The sequence below is a fragment of the Bos grunniens genome, chromosome 15, assembly GCF_055505025.1.
Source record: "Bos grunniens cultivar Pamir isolate PY7600 chromosome 15, Bosgru_T2T1.0, whole genome shotgun sequence".
Classification (NCBI taxonomy): Eukaryota; Metazoa; Chordata; class Mammalia; order Artiodactyla; family Bovidae; genus Bos; species Bos grunniens.
Window position 1 is genome coordinate 83,583,141 of NC_141179.1, and position 13,847 is coordinate 83,596,987.

A 13,847-nucleotide genomic window follows, 5' to 3' on the forward strand; every position below is an offset into this window, starting at 1 on the left:
AGTCCAACATGTCCTAAAAAGTAAACAACGACAATCCCCTTCCTCAGGTTACAATGCTATGTTCTGGACCTACCTGAAGAATCTCCACCTTAAATACTGGACTAACATTTTTTTCAATGTCTTCCACCTACAGACACAAACTCATATTTTGATACTCCAAGTTGATCAGCCTTCCTCATGGTGAAGTTTTCTGCTAATCTCAATCTATGCAATGTTATTCATTCTAGAAACAAGTAATGGCCAAACTTTTTCCCAATAAGCAATAGGAAACTGGTTAGAGAAATATTGAAAAAAAAGGGGGGGGGGGGGCCTGGTCATCACAAATTATGCAGATCAACTAGTCCAAAATGACATGAGTCTGAACAAGTGACCCAGCTCACAGCTTCATTGCAAACATTATATTAGGGTCAGAAAAGGCAATGCCCATGAAAAATTACATAATCCCTTTGCACAGCTTTCCTCATGGCATTTTTAATGTCCTTGTTCCTAAGACTGTAGGTGATGGGATTTATCATAGGAATCACCAGAGCAGAGACTATGGACACCACCTTGTCCTGGTCCAGGGAGTAGCTGGAACTAGGTCGCATGTACATGAAGAGACCAGAACCATAGAAGAGGGTCCCAGCAGTCAGATGAGAGGCACAGGTGCTGAAGGCCTTGGTCCTCCCTCTAGCTGACCTGATAGGACGGCAGCAGCAATGCAACCATAAGAGATGAGGATCACAAGGACAGACAGCACCCCAACGCCCACACCCATGAGGAAGGTCACCACCCGGCTGGCAAAAGTATCAGCAGGACAGAACCAGGACTGGAGGAAGGTCACAGAAGAGGTGGTTGATCACGTTGGGCCCGCAGAAATCGTGCTGATAGACCGAGCAGGTGTCAATCAAAGAACTGAGGAACCCACCCAAGTAGGCTCCGGCCGCCTTCTTTAAACAAAGGGTGTGAGATACGAGGACCGTGTAGGGCAGCGGGCTGCACATCGCAGCACCGCGATCAAGTGCCATGGCCGCCAACAGGAAGCAGCCAGCCAGCCCCAGCCCGCAGAAGACAAAGCACTGCACGGCACAGCCCACCGAGGAGACGGTTTTCCGCTCCGGGATGATGTCAGAGAGCGTCTTGGCGGCTGTGGAGGACACATACAGACATCCAGGAAGGACAGGTTACTGAGGAAGACGGACACGGGCGTGTGCAGGTGGAGTCCATCCTGACGAGGGCCATGAGGCTCGGGTTCCAGGCGAGGGTCAGGAGGTAAATGCCCAGAAATAATGCAAAAAGAAAAATCTTCATTTCAGGCTGCCCTGAAAATCCCAGGAGGATGAATTTTGTCACAATGGTGCTGTTCCTTCCTGCAGCCGCAGACCTGCTTCCTGAATAAAGGAGGGAAGCAATCCTGTGATCTGTTAGACTTTGTTTACGAGTCGATATTTCCTATAGTATCTTACAGCAGATACCCGGTTTAGCCACCTGCTAGGCAAAGTCTTCTCCGAGCAAGTCAGCCTATGATAATCCCTTCGTACTATTTAAAATCTGTGTGCTCTATACTTTGCTGACAAAAAGAGAAGCGGTCTAAAAGAGGAGAGAGAGACTGGGAGTCAGAAATGTGAATTTTGTTCACAACTTTATTCCCAACTCCCTGGAGACGGTGGGAAAGTCATTTAATCTCTTTGTTTCCTCATTTTCTCAATTGAAAAGTGGAAGGTTGAGTCTCAGGGCTTCTTTAGGTTTGGGTTTCTTATGGCTTTTTTAGACTTTCTGACTTGAAAATATCAACCCAGATTAACAATAAAGTTAGGAATTTATTCTATTTTATGCATATTTAGTATAAGAATCCAAAAAAGGAAGTAAATACAACTGGTTATAGTATTTTGCATGTTCCATGTTGAGGGAGGAGATTCAACCCACAATGAAAACAATCCATTCTTTTAGGTAGCAAAATTAAAGGGAAAGGGGATTTATATATACAAACACATATATGTGCAGTATCAGTAAATGCATGCTTAGAACTAGACATTTTTTCTAATTATATAGGTTTTAAAAATATTTATTTTTATTTATTTATTTGGCTGCCCCGGGTCTCAGTCGTGGCATGTGGGACCTTCAGGTGCAGCATGTAGGACCCAGTTCCCCCACCAGGACTCAGACCCAGGCTCCCTGCTCAGCAAGTGTGGAGTCTCAGCCACCGGGCCACCTAGGGGCCCCTATGGTAAGTTTTCATACAAATCACTGCATAAAATCATAAAAAATCCAAAGTTCGGACTAGCTCGATCAGCATCATTATGGGATACAGGGCTATTTGCTTACCTTTGGGTGTGAGGTGGAAGAAGGAAGCAACAGCAAAGTTGACTGAAATTGGCCAAGTCATGGTGGTCGTGGAAAAGCAGAAACCAGTACTTCCTGACCAAGAGAAGTTGGGAATGATTCATTGCATATTTGAGGATAATATTTAGGGAGAGGCAAGGGGAAATTTCCCAAAGAAGGGCAATGCCAAAGAATGCTCAAACTACCACACAATTACACTCATCTCACATGCTAGTAAAGTAATGCTCAAAATTCTCCAAGCCAGGCTTCAGCAATACGTGAACCGTGAACTTCCAGATGTTCAAGCTGGTTTTAGAAAAGGCAGAAGAACCAGAGATCAAACTGCCAACATCCACTGGATCATCGAAAAAGGAAGAGAGTTCCAGAAAAACATCTATTTCTGCTTTCTTGACTATGCCAAAGCCTTTGACTGTGTGGATCACAATAAAGTGTGGAATATTCTGAAAGAGATGGGAATACCAGACCACCTGATCTGCCTCTTGAGAAACCGGTATGTAGGTCAGGAAGCAACAGTTAGAACTGGCCATGGAACAACAGACTGGTTCCAAATAGGAAAAGGAGTACATCAAGGCTGTAAATGGTCACCCTGCTTATTTAACTTCTATGCATAGTACATCATGAGAAACACTGAGCTGGAAGAAGCACAAGCTGGAATCAAGATTGCTGGGAGAAGTATCAATAACCTCAGATATGCAGATGACACCACCCTTATGGCAGAAAGTGAAGAGGAACTATGATGAAAGTGAAAGAGGAGAGTGAAAAAGTTGGCTTAAAGCTCAACATTCAGAAAATGAAGATCATGGCATCTGGTCCCATCACTTCATGGGAAATGGATGGGGAAACAGTGGAAACAGTGTCAGACTTTAATTTTGGGGGCTCCAAAATCACTACAGATGGTGACTGCAGCCATGAAATTAAAAGATGCTTACTCCTTGGAAGGAAAGTTATGATCAACCTAGATAGCATATTAAAAGCAGAGACATTACTTTGCCAACAAAGGTCCATCTAGTCAAGGCTATGGTTTTTCCAGTGGTCATGTATGGATGTGAGAGTTGGACTGTGAAGAAAGCTGAGTGCCGAAGAATCGATGCTTTTGAACTGTGGTGTTGGAGAAGACTCTTGAGAGTCCCTTGGACTGCAAGGAGATCCAACCAGTCCATTCTAAAGGAGATCAGTCCTGGGTGTTCTTTGGAAGGACTGATGCTGAAGCTGAAACGCCAATACTTTGGCCACCTGATGCGAAGAGTTGACTCATTGGAAAAGACTCTGATGCTGGGAGGGATTGGGGGCAGGAGGAGAAGGGGACGACAGAGAATGAGATGGCTGGATGGCATCACCGACTTGATGGACATGAGTTTGAGTGAACTCCGGGAGTTGGTGATGGACAGGGAGGCCTGGTGTGTTGCAGTTCATGGGGTTGCAAAGAGTCGGACATGACTGAGTGACTGAACTGAACTGAACTGAAGGGGAAATTTGGATGTCATCAGGCCAGACCAAATTATCATTTTTGAGACATGAAGTAAGCCCATAAACACTCTGCATTAAGAAATACAGGCTAGCACTGATAATAGCATCAAAATGAAGAAATACAAATGGATGTAAAAAGGCAGAAGTGTCCTGGGGAAGACTTGATGGTAGAATTAAAGTTGATGTATTTTATTATTTTATGGAATTTGATTGTCCAGGCATTTTGCAACCATTGCAACCAGATTGAACAATGATTGTGTTCATCATTCATCATATTAAAAACTGTTTTACATGAATAGATTCTCAACATCAGTAACCGTCAAGGAAATGGAAATCAAAACCACAATGACATCTCGCCTTTCACCTTTTAGGATGGTTATTATTAACAGGTGTTGGTGAAGAGGCAGAGAAAAGGGAACCTCTGCACACTACTGGTGAAAATGTAAATGAGTTCAGCCTCTGTGGAAAGCAGTATGGAGGTTCCTGCAAAAATAAAAACAGAACTGCTGCATGACCCAGCAATTCCACTTCTGGCTATATCTCCAAAGGAAATGAAGTCAGTCCCTTGCAGAGATGTGATTCCATGTTCACTCCAGCATTATTCACAATAGTCAAGATATGGAAACAACCTAAATGTCCACTGACAGATGAATGCATAAAGAAAATTTAAGATAGATAATGGAATACTATTCAGCCTGAAAAACGAAGGGAAAATCTCGTCGTTTGTAACAATGTAGACAAACAAGGAGGACACTTTGCAAAATGAAATAAGCCAACACAGACAGTCAAAGTCCACATGATCCCACTTACATGTGTATCTTAGAAAGTCAAATTCATACAAGTAAAGAGTAGACCGGTTGTGGCCATGGGCTGGGGTTGGGTGGAGGGAAGAGCGAGATGCAGGTCACAGGGTACAAGGTTTCACTCGTACAGGATAAGTTGTGGAGGTCTGATGAACAGCATGGTGACCATAGGTAACGTTACTGCATATTTGAAAGCTTTCCAAGGGGATCAGTTCAGTTCAGTCGCTCAGTCGTGTCCGACTCTTTGCGACCCCGTGGACTGCAGCATGGAAGGCCTCCCCGTCCATCACCACCTCCCAGAGTTTATTAAGAGGATAGATCTTAAATTAAATCTTCTCACACTAAACAGTCACACAGACACAAAGACACACACAGGTAACTATGTAGAGATGATAGGTGAGTTATTTAACTTGATTGTGTTGATCTTTTTATAGTGTATGCATATATATGTGTATAAACATCAAGTTGTACACTTTCAGTTCAGTTCAGTCGCTCAGTCATGTCCAACTCTTTGCGACCCCATGAATTGCAACACGCCAGGCCTCCCTGTCCATCACCTGTACACTTTAACTGTATGCAGTTTTTGTCTGTTAAACATATCTCTATCATGTTGTTAAAAATAAGGAAGTACTATTCCTAGCTTTGTATTTTCTAAAAATTTTAAATCCCCCCACAATTATTCACTGAATGGACAGTCAAAACCAAGAAGACTAACTGTGACCCAGATAGTCTTGCAACCGGGTCTAATTTCACCACAGAAGAGTGATTGGGGCCAACTTGTGCTCTGAGCACTAGACTTCCATCCTACGGACCCTATGCACCTTTCTCTATAGTTTGTTCTTATTATGATTAGTAAGTCCCTTTCTTTAAAGACGTTAATTTAATAAATGTGTTGGAACTGATTTTCATATTTACAATTGCGATGTATTTACAAAGTCCTATGGTGTACAGGACTTTCATATTTATATATGGTGTATAGGATTATCATATTTACAATCACAGTGTATATACAAAGTCCTATTGACTTCCCTGGTGGCTCAGATGGTGAAGAATCTGCCTGCAATGCAGGAGACCCAGGTTCAATTCCTGGGTTAGGAAGATCCCCTGGAGAAGGGGATGGCTACCCACTCCAATATTCTTGCCTGGGGAATTCCATGGATGGAGGAACCTGGCTGGCCAGAGTCACAAAGAGTTGGACACGACTGAGTCACTAACGCTTTCACAAAATCCTAGGCTAATAATAAATATACATTCTTTTATTAAAGAAAGATCTGGGATGCTAATTAAAAAAAAAACAAACAAGAAGAGCTGACAATTCTTCACTATAATATTGATCTATTCATCCTATCAAAGAGGAAATTAGATGAGTTTGGTGTTTCTTATCTTAATGAAATCTTCCCTACCAGAAGGTAAGCTACTCAAAGGCAGGCAGAGAGTTGTATTTGTTCTGTGTATTTACCTATCCTGAGTCCCTGGAACAGTGTCTGGGACATAGGCTCAGTAAATATTTGTTTAATGGATGAATTTTCTTCACTGTTTATTCATGGAGTTTAGCAGAGTGTTTGTTTTATAATAAGTGTTCAGTAATAGTAATACAATATGTAACTGGGGGTTCCCGTGTGGTACAGTGGTAAGGAATCTGCCTGCCAATACAAGAGGTGCAAGAGACCCAGGTTTGATCCCGGGATTGGGAAGATCCCCCAGAGGAGGAAATGGCACCTCACTCCAGTATTCTTGCCTGGGAAACGTCATGGACAGAAGAGCCTGGCGGGCTACAGTCCGTGGGTACAAGAGTTAGACACGACTGCGTGACTGACACACAACATGTGATATAAAATAGAATCACAAACATTTGTTAGGGCTTACTGAGTACCAGGCACTGTTCTAAGGACTTGATTTACATTAACTGGAGATGGATAGATTTACTCTGCCCCTTAGACAGATAGAATGTGGGAAGTGTTTAAATTTATAATTGTCATTTGTTGGATTAGTGAGGCGGGAGGAAGGGAGCTAAACTTACTGAGTTACATCAGGCAGAAGTGTCCTGAAGCCAAAGGAGAAGGATTATTGGTCGCTTTGCTCCAATAACATCTTTTACACATTTCAGTCCATCTGCATTCCCCAATGCTCTGTCTGTTTCATCAGCTCTATCTCTGGCCTCTGGTTCAATCCGTTCTTTTATACTTTGGCCTCAGGCAAACAGTAGCATCTGCTTCTGGAATCCCTTCCTCGAGTATCAGGTCTTCCAGTGGCCTTGATGCGTCATTACGTTGATGGGGAGGGGTAGCCGCACTCGGCCCCCACGTGCTGCTTTGTCACTGACTCCTGGGTCCAACGGTAAAAACCCAGCAATCATCAGAGCTCAACATTCCTGAGCGCTGATTGTTCTCTAGGGATGGTGGGGAACGGGGCCAACCACCAGTCGCCAGAGTCTCACACACAGTCCCTCGCCTTGTTCTCCTTGAGCTTCCCTGACCCTGGTCCAAGGAGACCTCGTGCTGTGTTGGTGGGCAGCCTTCCACGTCAAGAGACCCTTCATTAGCAGGAAACCGCACACAGATGGAGGCTTGTGCTAAAATACAGTGCCTAAAACCGAACTCCTAACTAGGAGAGGCGGGTTCCAGTTCTGGCTCTGCCATTTTATTCGTACAGACATGTAACAAGTGTTTAATTTTTTTCCAAGCGGTGTTTATTTTTTCCTTCACAAAAAATTTATCTATAATGGAAAGTTCCAAACACATACACTGATAAAGAGATTAATATAATTAACCTCTGGGTACCCCTTGGTTAGCAATATCTTATTTCATCTTTATCCTCTGATAGCCCTTTCCTGATAGATTATTTTGAATCAAACCCCAGATATCTTACCATTCCATCCACAATTTTTTTTAAATTGGAGTATAACTGCTTTACGACGTTGTGTTAGTTTCTGCTGTACGACAACATGAATCAGCTACATGTACACACATATCCCCTCCCTCCTGAGCCTCCCAACCCCCCGAGGTCCTCACAGAGCATCCAGGTGGGCCCCTGTGCTGACAGCAGCTCCCCACTAGCCGTCTCTGTGACATATGGTAGTGGATATGTCCATGCTACTCTTTTAATTTGTCCCGTCCTCCTTCCCCCACCGTGCCCACAAGTCCACATTTAACAAATTTTTAATCTCTTAAATATCAGTTTCCTCACTCGTAAAACTAGTGTAATAATACCTACCTCAAATAGATTGGTGTGATCCTGAAATGAGATATGAATAAGCACATCTTAGCACAGAGCTAATGAAAAAAAAAATCACTCAATAAATGTTAACTGAAAGGGAAGGCGCTCAGTCATGTCCCACTCTTTGTGACCCCATGGACTGTAGCCCACCAGGCTCCTCCATCCATAGGATTTTCCAGGCAAGAGTACTGGAGTGGTTGCCATTTCCTTCTCCAGGAGATCTTCCCGACCCAGGGATTGAACCCAGGTCTCCAGCATTGTAGGCAGACGCTTTACCCTCTGACCACAAGGGAAGCCAACCCTGTCTCTAGGGTCACAGCCAAGAGCTCTTGCCTTTCCATCTGATTTTTGCTGTGACTCATTTTCATCCTGATGAAAACAATTCCTTGACCCTTTCATATGTTAGGTGCTGCTCCCAACATTGATACAACCTGGATGTGTTGCTTTGGGTGAGTCCATTAATCCCCCCCTTCACCCCTGCTGAGCCTGATGAAATCGGGCTCCCTCTCCAAGAATTCCTCAGGCTCCAAAAGGCTGAAATTTTGAGAAACTGATTTTTTGTTTTTTGAAACTTTCTATATAGGAATGTGTTCAGTCATGTCTGACTCTTTGTGGCCCTGTGGACTGTAGCACACTAAACTCCTCTGTCCATGGGGTTCTCCAGGCAAGAATAGTGGAGTGAGATGCCATTTTCTATTCCAGGAGATCTTCCCAACCCAGGGATCGAACCTGCGTCTCCTGTCTCCTGCACTGGCAGTCAGATTCATTACCTCTAGTGACACCTGGGAAGCCCTTACATAGTAATAAAGTTTAGCAAAAGAAGTTCATCTGTTTCATGGAGATCAAGTTAGCAATCTTCAATCTGACAATAAAAATGAGCTGACAGAAATAATTCTATACGAAGGTGAGAGTAAAAGTGTTAGTCGCTAAGTCGTGTCTGACTCTTTGCGACCCCATGGACTGTAGCCCACCAGGCTCCTCTGTCCATGGGATTCTCCAGGCAAGAATACTGGATTAGACTGCCATGACCTCCTCCAGGGGATTTCCCCAACCCAGGGCTTGAACTCTGATCTCTTATGTTTCCCGCATCGGCAGGCGGGTTCTTTACCACTAGCGCCACCTGGGAAGCCCTTGACAGTAATAAACAAACTCAGGGGAAATTTTTAGTCATGCAGATTGTTCAAAGAAAAGCAGATAAGTGATCCCCAGAATAGACTGTGAAGGAGAGATGGCAAGATTTTCTTGTCAAGAGAAACGTTCTTCACTAGGCTTGAAGATCAACTGGTCCAGGAAATCCTAAGGCTAGGAGAAGCAAACTCAACGAACTATGAATGAGCTTTGATACTGAATTCAGATCTAAGATCGTTTAGAAGGTAAACCTCTAGTTATGACCTATACATTTTCTTGGGATTAAAAGAGAGTGGTAATAGATTTCATCTGCCATGCAAACTCTGATTATGATGATAATGATTACATACAAAAAAGGTTAAGTATAAAGATCAAATTATAAATTAGCAATGCCTATATTGGACAGGAAAATGTAGAGTAGGGACATGCCGTGTATTTGTCAGGCTACTCTAAAAAGTTTAAGAATGAGGAATAAAGTTGCCTTATTTAATTACCTAGATATAACCACTGAAATGAAATGAAAGTCATATCCAACCCTTTGGGACCCCATGGACTATACATTCCATGGAATTCTCCAGGCCAGAATACTGGAGTGGGTAGCTGTTCCCTTCTCCAGGGGATCTTCCCAACCAAGAAATTGACCCCAAGTCTCTGACACTACAGGCGGATTCTTTACCAGCTGAGCCACAGGGGAAGTCCAAGAACCCTGGAGTGGGTAGCCTATCCCTTCTCCAGGAGATCTTCCCAACCCAGGAATCGAACTGGGGTCTCCTGTATTGCAGGTGGATTCTTCACCAACTGAGCTATCAGGGAAGCAGATATAACCATAAACTCTCCATATCCTTACTTTAAAATAAAATATTTCAAATATGGTTAAATTAAAGAATTTAATGCAGTTTAAGCAAACATTAGAAAGTATGAACACAAAAAAGCAAGGAAACTCCACATAGAATTACAAATATTTAGGAAATATTTCTTTGTAATTCAACCAAAAATTTAACTCACCAAGATTCTATGCCTCTCAGAGTTTGTTTGCTGGCAGCTCCTCCTAAAATAGGATTTGCTTTCATGTTTGTTTAACATTTCATTATGCTTATTTTTACAGGATACTTTGTTTCAAAGCAAAACCCAGAGGTGCTTGGAGGTAAATACAATCTTGATTCTGAAATTGGAGTTTAAAAGTTATCTCAGTAGGTATTTCTTCCACTGGCAATAAGTAAAAACATTAAACTTACATAGATTCAAAGTCTTTTCACCGGGCATTCCAAAGATAATGTTGTGTTAATCTCTCAGTCATGTCCTACTCTTTGTGACCCTGTGGGCTGGGGCCCGCCAGGCTTCTCTATCCATGAGATTTTCCAGGCAAGACTACTGGACTGGGTTGCCATTTCCTGCTCCAGCCAAAGGTAAGGTACAATAGTAAAGGACATTTAGAGGTTTGGGAGGTCTTTAAATTATATATGCAACTACTCAATGCTCTGTGTTGACCTAAATGAAAAGGAAATAAAAGAAGAATCTATATATGTATACATATATGGATTCACTTTACTGTACGGTAGAAACTAACATAACATTGCAAAGCAACTATACTCCAACAAAAATTAATTTTTAAAAAGCCCAAAAAAGATTTAAGGGTTTCCCTGATAGCTCAGATGGTAAAGAATCTGCCTGCAGTGCAAGAGACCCTGGTTCCATTCCTGGGTCGGCATAGGTTCTAAAAAAAATTTTAAACTTTCTGGCCTGGAGAATTCCATGGACTGTATACTCCATGGAGTTGCAGAGTCAGACACAACTGAGCAACTTTCACTTTCACTTTCATATATACAAAAGAGCTAAAGAAGAAGACTTTGAGAGCTGAATCAACATTGTTACAACCGAGATAACTATATTGCTATTGCTGATCAGTAGCTAAGTCCTGTCAGATTCTTTGCAATACCATAGACTGACGTATGCTAGGCTTCCCTGTCCACTACCTCCTGGAGTTTGCTCAAACTCATGTTCATTAAGTCAGTAACACCATCCAACCATCTCATCCTCTGTCGTCCCCTTCTCCTCCTGCCCTCAATCTTTCCCAGCATCAGGATCTTTTCCAATGAGTCAGTTCTTCGCATCAGGTGGCCAAAGTATTGGAGCTTCAGCTTCGACATCAGTCCTTCCAATGAATATTCAGGGCTGATTTCCTTTAGGATTGACTGGTTTGATCTCCTTGCAGTCCAAGGGACTCTCAAAAGTCTTCTCCAGCACCACAATTCAAAAGTGTCAATTAACAAACCATTATTTTCAGAGATGCTAACTAGTTTAGACCCCCAATGGCAGGGGTCCCCAACCTGCCAATCTAATGCCCGACAATCTGAGGTGGAGGCGATGCAATGATAGAAATAAGGTGCACAGTACATGCAACGTGCTTGAATGATCACCCCGAAACCAAGACCCCCACACACACCCTTCCACGGCAAAGTTGTCTTCCCTGAAACCTGTCCCTGGTGCCAAAAAGGTTGGTGAACCACTGCCTACGGAATGTTGCTGCCACCTCGTGGAAGTGTGCCTAAATTGTAGGGAGTTTTAAGAGGCGACTGAGGGACTAAATGGAGAAGGAAATGGTTACCCATTCCAGTATTCTTGCCTGGAGAATCTCATGGACAGAAGAGCCTGGTGGGTTACAGTCCACAGGGTTGCAAAGAGTCAGGCGTGACTGAGCAACTGAACAACAGTGAGGGACTAAAGTCCACATGAAAGGAAAGCTGCTCAGTCGTGTCCAACTCTTTGTGACCCCATGGACTATATAGTCCGTGGAATTCTCCAGGCCAGAATACTGGAGTGGGTAGCCTTTCCCTTCTCCAGGGGATCTTCCTAACCCAGGGATCGAACCAGGATCTCCTGCATTGCAGGTGGATTCTTTACCAGCTGAGCTATCGGGGAAGCCCTAAAATCCACATGAGAACCCAGCATTCTGACTTACCAGTGGCTCAGCTGGTAAAGACCCTGCCTGCCGATGCAGGAGATGCAAGAGAGGGGGTTCGATCCCTGAGTGTGGAAGATCCCCTGGAGAAGGAAATGGAAGTCCACTCCAGTGTTCTTGTCTAGGAAACCCCATGGACAGAGGAGCCTGGCGGGCTACAGCCCATGGGGTCGCAAAGAGTCGGTCACTACTGAGCACACACACACACACATACACGCTATATGCCCGGCAAGCTCTAAGCACTCTACCATGAGCTCCTTAAGTACATGAGCTCAAAACTTTCATGTCCTTCAATTCTGGTGAATAAATCAGACCAGGCAGATGGAGGATTCCCTGGGCATATTGTAAATGATGAGTAACATTAATAAACAAATACATTTTGAGAAGAATAATGTGATTGAGAACAGACAATTTGCAAGTTCACATTCACAGTACCATTTTAAACAAATCATATGGTTTAATTCTTAAAAAGAGGCATCAAGACAAAAAGAAAGAGCAATCTCAAAGAGAGGGCATCATAGGTTTTTTAAAAAAGGACTAACGTTATCACACGGCATAGGATTGAATCCCACCTGTTTTCATCTGTGTGGCCTTGTGACCTTCAGCTGACCTTACGTGAGCTCATGCTTCATCTGTGAGATGCATGCAAACATGTCAACACTGTATGTTTGTGCGAGGATCATGTGATGCACAACCTATATGAAAACCGTTATATAAGAACTATTCAAATAGGACGGATTATCAATTTGATTCTTAAATTCCCATTTGTCTCCAAAGAAATACCTCCAACTATAATATTCTGATACCAGTTTATTAGAAATGCATGATAATCTATACTATTATTGTCCTGAAGTAACTATATACTTTCATTAAATATGAGCTAACTGTATGTTTTAATTAAAATGACAACTAATTTGGACATAGTTTTTTGTTTTTTTTTTAAATATTTATTTATTATTTTGGTTACTCTGGATCTTAGTTGCGGTAAGTGAACTCTTAGTTGAGGCACGTGGGATCTAGTTCCCTGTCCAGGGATTGAACCTGCGTTTCCTGCATTAGAAGCACAGAGTCTTACCCACTGGACCACCAGGCAAGTCCCTGGACATAGTTTTAAAGAGACTTCTTCATTTTCAGAAAATCTTGGCCTAGTGATTTTTATAAACAATGACTTTTGCTATCACCGTCAATTTTTATTACTCTGAGATTAGGAACACTAATTATTTAACACTAATTAGATTAGGAACACCAATTATTTGTGAATAATGTGAACATGTTACTTCCAGAAAACAAGTGAATATATCACACTCTTTGGAATAGCTAGATAAGACAAGCTCAAATGAGTCATTAGGAAATTATGTGTTGATTAGCAAATAAAATGAAAGTGCCCATAACCAGGTGGCTCGGGGGTAAAGACTCCACCTGCTAATGCAGGGGACACGGGGGGCGTGGGTTCCAGCCCCGTGTCGAGAAGACCTCCTGGGATAGGAAATGGCAACTCGCTCCAGCATTCTTGCCGGGAGAGCCCATGGACAGAAAAGCCCCGGCGGCAGTCCACGGGTCGCTAAGAGTCAGACACGACTGAAGAGACTAAGCTCGGGTGTGTGGCAATCTTGTTTCCTCCTGCAGGGTATCTTATCCTTTGTGTTCTGCAGCCACTCTGCGTTTGCTCACCGAGTAATACCAATAGAGATTTTTTTTTTGTAAGAAGAGATCTTGATTAGCCTTGGGGGATCAGAGGAGCTGGCCACAGGGATAGAGCTTAATAAGCAATGTCTTCAGAACACTTATGTGAATATATGTTCTCCACACCACCCCAGAGATCAATTAAGTACAAATCTGTAAATCTGGGTGACGCACTCCTTTCTCTTTTGAAAAATATAAGACCCTCCAGGGCAAATATAAGAAAACGTCTCCAAAGAGAAAGAAAAGACCCTCTCTCAAATTCACCCCTG

General features: G+C 42.9%; 1 pseudogene; it reads right to left on the reverse strand.

Annotated features, from left to right (window-relative positions):
- Positions 1 to 407: 407 nt before the first annotated feature.
- On the reverse strand, positions 408 to 2,365 carry LOC147358865 (olfactory receptor 5A2-like; annotated as a pseudogene).
- Between the last annotated feature and the right edge of the window lie 11,482 nt (positions 2,366 to 13,847).